Here is a 7,500-nt window from a genome sequence, read left to right on the forward strand (position 1 = left end):
ACCGGTTTATGATTTGCTCCCGTCGTCAGATTGACAAAGAGTCTGGTTAATCAGTTGTCCAAATGTTGTAAATTGGTTAATGAGTTGTCACTTCAACTTTTGGCCGCGGTTGGCTACAATGAGTCTTGCCGGGCTTAATAGTCGGCGTGCGGGGGTGACCTTGCGAAGGCTAGCAGTGGGCAGAACCGGTTTATGATTTGCTCCCGTCGTCAGATTGACAAAGAGTCTGGTTAATCAGTTGTCCAAATGTTGTAAATTGGTTAATGAGTTGTCACTTCAACTTTTGGCCGCGGTTGGCTACAATGAGTCTTGCCGGGCTTAATAGTCGGCGTGGGGGTGAATTTGCGAAGGTGGCCGTGTTTGTATGCATGTTTGCCGGCGTGTTTAGGAAGGTTGGGTGGGTGGGTGGTTGTGTGGGCGCCGTGGTCTGAGGGCACATCCTGTGGGATGTGGGAGGCGGGGGAAGGAGAGCGCCCTTGGTGCGTGTGTCTAGGCGATGCATTGCGGAAGGATGGGCGGGTGGGGCCGGGCGTGTGGGTTCCCGACTTATCGGTGAACCATTTGCTACTGCGGGGCCAAAGCAAAAGGGAAAGCATAAGGGCGCAGGCTGCCCTCTGCGGGACAGGTCCGGCCCTGACGCCGGTTTACGATTTCTCCGGTAAAGCACCTGTCGGGTGGCGACCGGAGGGTCTTTGCAGGGCCTGGATCTCCGAGCCCGTGGGACAGGCGGGAAAGGGTGGCGGCAGCCGGTTGAAGTCCCGACCCTGGGCAGCCTCCCGGTCCTACCTCCATAACTTCGGCGAGGAGGGTCCGATCCCCGCGCGGTCGACGGCAGGCGGTAGGGCTCGGAGGGGCGCGGCCTGGTCCGCGAGTGCCCCGGCGCCGCCCCTCTGCCCGTCCGAGGGACAGTAGGAAATGGCCATACCGCTTTCCGGCCGATTGCCGCCGGACGTCCGGCCGCATTCGCTCGGTCTGCGCGGCCGGCGGTAGCCGGGGGCGAGGGGCATCGGGCGGTGGCGGAACCAGGCCGGCCCGACCGCTGGGGGCCGCCCGGGCGACGTTTGAATCTGTCGGGTCGGACCGCCGAATCCCGCGGGATTTCGGGATCGAATCTGCGGGTGGAATCGGCACCTCGTCCCGCTGTCCGGTTCCCCCCGGTCGACTGCAACGGGTTTCCGAGGCCCGTCGGTCAGGCGCGGTTCGCTCCGCAAATCCGCCGGCCGATCGGCACCGGGCGGGGCTCTACGGAAAGAGGGGACCCTCCCGCGTCGAGTGCCGGCGCACCGACCCCGCAGGCTGACCGGGAAGGTGAAGACTCACCCCGCTGAATGCCCGGCCCCGGGTACCCTCCGGCTCCGGGGCCATAACTTCGGGGAGGGAGGTCCGATCCCCGCGCGGTCGACGGCAGGCGGTAGGGCTCGGAGGGGCGCGGCCTGGTCCGCGAGTGCCCCGGCGCCGCCCCTCTGCCCGTCCGAGGGACAGTAGGAAATGGCCATACCGCTTTCCGGCCGATTGCCGCCGGACGTCCGGCCGCATTCGCTCGGTCTGCGCGGCCGGCGGTAGCCGGGGGCGAGGGGCATCGGGCGGTGGCGGAACCAGGCCGGCCCGACCGCTGGGGGCCGCCCGGGCGACGTTTGAATCTGTCGGGTCGGACCGCCGAATCCCGCGGGATTTCGGGATCGAATCTGCGGGTGGAATCGGCACCTCGTCCCGCTGTCCGGTTCCCCCCCGTCGACTGCAACGGGTTTCCGAGGCCCGTCGGTCAGGCGCGGTTCGCTCCGCAATCCGCCGGCCGATCGGCACCGGGCGGGGCTCTACGGAAAGAGGGGACCCTCCGGCGTCGAGTGCCGGCGCACCGACCCCGCAGGCTGACCGGGAAGGTGAAGACTCACCCCGCTGAATGCCCGGCCCCGGGCACCCTCCGGCGCCGGGGCCATAACTTCGGGGAGGGAGGTCCGAGCTCCGCGCGGTCGACGGCAGGTGAAAGGGGCCGGTGCGCCGCGGAAGGCGACAGCAGTCCCGTCAGGCTGCACCTCTGCTCGGGCGAACGGCGTCAGGAAAAGGGGAGAGCACTTCCCCACCGATAGCTCCGGAACGCCCGGACCCATTGGCCCGCGGCACCGGTGGCTGCTAGAGGGCCTCCGGCGCCGTCAGCCGGGGTACGTCCCAGGCCGGCCGGACGGCGGGCAGCCGGAGGCAACGGCCTGGAACGGAGCCAGACTTGAGTCGTTCCGTGCCGTGGGCAAAAAGGCAGGGCTGCGGGTCAGCGCAGTTTGGCAAACCTAGCCGCAAGTGCGGGAAGGGCGGAGGAGCACACGGACGCCGCCTTCCCAAACTGAGCCCAAAGTGCCCAGGCATGCCCCCTTGATCTCGCCTAATCAGTGAGCCCAAAATAATTTCAGAGTGTGGAAACCTTATCCAAAAAGGTCGAAAAGAACGGCCAGAGATCAAGTCCGAAAGGGGAAATCAGTAACAAGCAAGCAGAGTAATCATTAACCAAAAAGCGCAAAATTATGTTAAAAGTGTGAAATCATTAACCAAAAACTCGAAAATAATGTCCAGAGACCAAGTCCGAAAGGGCAAATGGTTAACCAGTAAGCAGAGTAATCATTAACCAAAAATCGCAAAAGTAAGTAAAAAGTATGAAATCATTAACCAAAAATCGCAAAAGTAAGTAAAAAGTGTGAAATCATTAACCAAAAACTCGAAAATAATGTGCAGAGACTAAGTCCGAAAGGGCAAATGGTTAACCAGTAAGCAGAGTCATCATTAACCAAAAATCGCAAAAGTAAGTAAAAAGTGTGAAATCATTAACCAAAAATCGCAAAAGTAAGTAAAAAGTGTGAAATCATTAACCAAAAACTCGAAAATAATCTCCAGAGACTAAGTCCGAAAGGGCAAATGGTTAACCAGTAAGCAGAGTAATCATTAACCAAAAATCGCAAAAGTAAGTAAAAAGTGTGAAATCATTAACCAAAAATCGCAAAAGTAAGTAAAAAGTGTGAAATCATTAACCAAAAACTCGAAAATAATGTCCAGAGACTAAGTCCAAAAGGGCAAATGGTTAACCAGTAAGCAGAGTAATCATTAACCAAAAAGCGCAAAAATATGTTAAAAGTGTGAAATCATTAACCAAAAACTCGAAAATAATGTGCAGAGACTAAGTCCGAAAGGGCAAATGGTTAACCAGTAAGCAGAGTAATCATTAACCAAAAATCGCAAAAGTAAGTAAAAAGTGTGAAATCATTAACCAAAAACTCGAAAATAATCTCCAGAGACTAAGTCCGAAAGGGCAAATGGTTAACCAGTAAGCAGAGTAATCATTAACCAAAAATCGCAAAAGTAAGTAAAAAGTGTGAAATCATTAACCAAAAACTCGAAAATAATGTCCAGAGACCAAGTCCGAAAGGGCAAATGGTTAACCAGTAAGCAGAGTAATCATTAACCAAAAATCGCAAAAGTAAGTAAAAAGTGTGAAATCATTAACCAAAAATCGCAAAAGTAAGTAAAAAGTGTGAAATCATTAACCAAAAACTCGAAAATAATCTCCAGAGACTAAGTCCGAAAGGGCAAATGGTTAACCAGTAAGCAGAGTAATCATTAACCAAAAATCGCAAAAGTAAGTAAAAAGTGTGAAATCATTAACCAAAAATCGCAAAAGTAAGTAAAAAGTGTGAAATCATTAACCAAAAAGTCGAAAATAATCTCCAGAGACTAAGTCCAAAAGGGCAAATGGTTAACCAGTAAGCAGAGTAATCATTAACCAAAAATCGCAAAAGTAAGTAAAAAGTGTGAAATCATTAACCAAAAACTCGAAAATAATCTCCAGAGACTAAGTCCGAAAGGGCAAATGGTTAACCAGTAAGCAGAGTAATCATTAACCAAAAGGCGCAAAAGTAAGTAAAAAGTATGAAATCAGTAACCAAAAAGCGCAAAAATATGTTAAAAGTGTGAAATCATTAACCAAAAAGTCGAAAATAATCTCCAGAGACTAAGTCCGAAAGGGCAAATGGTTAACCAGTAAGCAGAGTAATCATTAACCAAAAGGCGCAAAAGTAAGTAAAAAGTATGAAATCAGTAACCAAAAAGCGCAAAAATATGTTAAAAGTGTGAAATCATTAACCAAAAACTCGAAAATAATGTGCAGAGACTAAGTCCGAAAGGGCAAATGGTTAACCAGTAAGCAGAGTAATCATTAACCAAAAAGGGCAAAAGTAAGTAAAAAGTATGAAATCATTAACCAAAAAGCACAAAATTAAGTTAAAAGTGTGAAATCATTAACCAAAAAGTCGAAAATAATGTCCAGAGACCAAGTCCGAAAGGGCAAATGGTTAACCAGTAAGCAGAGTAATCATTAACCAAAAATCGCAAAAGTAAGTAAAAAGTATGAAATCATTAACCAAAAAGGGCAAAAGTAAGTAAAAAGTATGAAATCATTAACCAAAAATCGCAAAAGTAAGTAAAAAGTATGAAATCATTAACCAAAAATCGCAAAAGTAAGTAAAAAGTATGAAATCATTAACCAAAAAGCACAAAATTAAGTTAAAAGTGTGAAATCATTAACCAAAATGTCGAAAACAATGTCCAGAGACTAAGTCCGAAAGGGCAAATGGTTAACCAGTAAGCAGAGTAATCATTAACCAAAAATCGCAAAAGTAAGTAAAAAGTGTGAAATCATTAACCAAAAACCCGAAAATAATGTCCAGAGACTAAGTCCGAAAGGGCAAATGGTTAACCAGTAAGCAGAGTAATCATTAACCAAAAATCGCAAAAGTAAGTAAAAAGTGTGAAATCATTAACCAAAAACTCGAAAATAATGTCCAGAGACTAAGTCCGAAAGGGCAAATGGTTAACCAGTAAGCAGAGTAATCATTAACCAAAAGGCGCAAAAGTAAGTAAAAAGTATGAAATCAGTAACCAAAAAGCGCAAAAATATGTTAAAAGTGTGAAATCATTAACCAAAAACTCGAAAATAATGTGCAGAGACTAAGTCCGAAAGGGCAAATAATTAACCAGTAAGCAGAGTAATCATTAACCAAAAAGCGCAAAAATATGTTAAAAGTGTGAAATCATTAACCAAAAACTCGAAAATAATGTCCAGAGACTAAGTTCGAAAGGGCAAATGGTTAACCAGTAAGCAGAGTAATCATTAACCAAAAATCGCAAAAGTAAGTAAAAAGTGTGAAATCATTAACCAAAAAGCACAAAATTAAGTTAAAAGTGTGAAATCATTAACCAAAAAGTCGAAAATAATCTCCAGAGACTAAGTCCGAAAGGGCAAATGGTTAACCAGTAAGCAGAGTAATCATTAACCAAAAAGCGCAAAAATATGTTAAAAGTGTGAAATCATTAACCAAAAACTCGAAAATAATGTGCAGAGACTAAGTCCGAAAGGGCAAATAATTAACCAGTAAGCAGAGTAATCATTAACCAAAAAGCGCAAAAATATGTAAAAAGTGTGAAATCAGTAACCAAAAAGCGCAAAAGTAAGTAAAAAGTGTGAAATCATTAACCAAAAACTCGAAAATAATCTCCAGAGACTAAGTCCGAAAGGGCAAATGGTTAACCAGTAAGCAGAGTAATCATTAACCAAAAAGCGCAAAAATATGTTAAAAGTGTGAAATCATTAACCAAAAACTCGAAAATAATGTGCAGAGACTAAGTCCGAAAGGGCAAATAATTAACCAGTAAGCAGAGTAATCATTAACCAAAAAGCGCAAAAATATGTAAAAAGTGTGAAATCAGTAACCAAAAAGCGCAAAAGTAAGTAAAAAGTGTGAAATCATTAACCAAAAACTCGAAAATAATCTCCAGAGACTAAGTCCGAAAGGGCAAATGGTTAACCAGTAAGCAGAGTAATCATTAACCAAAAAGCGCAAAAATATGTTAAAAGTGTGAAATCATTAACCAAAAACTCGAAAATAATGTCCAGAGACTAAGTCCGAAAGGGCAAATGGTTAACCAGTAAGCAGAGTAATCATTAACCAAAAATCGCAAAAGTAAGTAAAAAGTGTGAAATCATTAACCAAAAAGCACAAAATTAAGTTAAAAGTGTGAAATCATTAACCAAAAAGTCGAAAATAATCTCCAGAGACTAAGTCCGAAAGGGCAAATGGTTAACCAGTAAGCAGAGTAATCATTAACCAAAAAGCGCAAAAATATGTTAAAAGTGTGAAATCATTAACCAAAAATCGCAAAAGTAAGTAAAAAGTGTGAAATCATTAACCAAAAAGTCGAAAATAATGTCCAGAGACTAAGTCCGAAAGGGCAAATGGTTAACCAGTAAGCAGAGTAATCATTAACCAAAAAGCGCAAAAATATGTTAAAAGTGTGAAATCATTAACCAAAAACTCGAAAATAATGTCCAGAGACTAAGTCCGAAAGGGCAAATGGTTAACCAGTAAGCAGAGTAATCATTAACCAAAAAGGGCAAAAGTAAGTAAAAAGTATGAAATCATTAACCAAAAAGTCGAAAATAATGCCCAGAGACTAAGTCCGAAAGGGCAAATGGTTAACCAGAAAATCCGTCGAATAATGTCCAGAGACTAAGTCCGAAAGGGCAAATGGTTAACCAGTGGAAGGGCGATCAAGCGGAAAAATTTGCCCCGGTTACCCGGGATGGAGTTCCAGAGGTCCGGCCAGAGTTGTCAAATTCGTCCCGCTGATCGGACGCTTGTCATTCGGGTGGCTGGGGGTTGGCGGGGTATCTGCACAGTAGTAGGAGGTGGCAAGTCGGGACTTGGACGTTTATTCCAAGAGTCCACCCGAGCCTCCAGGTCTGCAGAGACCGACCCTAGCTGCCGCCCAACCGACTTTTAAGCCTTTTTCGGATGGGGATTTTTTCCCATTTTCGTCCATTTTTCGGGTTTTCTGTCGGGCTTAATAGGCGGCAGCCTGACCCCCGGCCGAGGCGGGGGGCGCACTCTCCCTTGCGTAAGGGTCCGGATTTGCCCCGGAAAGTGCCCCCGACGGCCTCCCGACCCGGGTGCCTGCAGGGCGGGGGAAAGGGTAGTCCCAGCCGCAGGAAATCATTAACCAAAAGACTTAGCCGTCGGGGCAGAGGCTAAGACCCGGGCTGGTGAAATCATTAACCAAAAGGAATGCACCCTTTTCCGAAAGTGCAGGCCGAAATAAGGCGAGCCTTGGGCCGGGAAGGCCAAAACCCCCAACTCATGGAAGTGTATGGGGTCGGACTCGGCGACTTTCCCGGGCCCCGAGTTGACCTTTCCCCACGGGGGCGGTCAAGTTGCTCCCGCCAAGAGGGCACGTTGCATTTGCTGCCGCTCTAGTCCCCGGGCTAGTTAATCAGTTGCCGTCGGAAGTCCCGATGCCGAAATGAAAAATGGCCGTTGCGGCGATTTGGCGCCTCATTTTCGGAAGGACTACCGGCAGGCAACCCGCCGAATTGACACTTGCGATTCGGGTGGCTGGGGGTTGGCGGGGTACCCGGAGATTTTCGGGAACTCGATTTTCAGAACTTTTGCTGGCAGCGGTTGCACT

This window comes from Heterodontus francisci, unplaced genomic scaffold (assembly GCF_036365525.1).
Source record: "Heterodontus francisci isolate sHetFra1 unplaced genomic scaffold, sHetFra1.hap1 HAP1_SCAFFOLD_1324, whole genome shotgun sequence".
NCBI lineage: Eukaryota > Metazoa > Chordata > Chondrichthyes > Heterodontiformes > Heterodontidae > Heterodontus > Heterodontus francisci.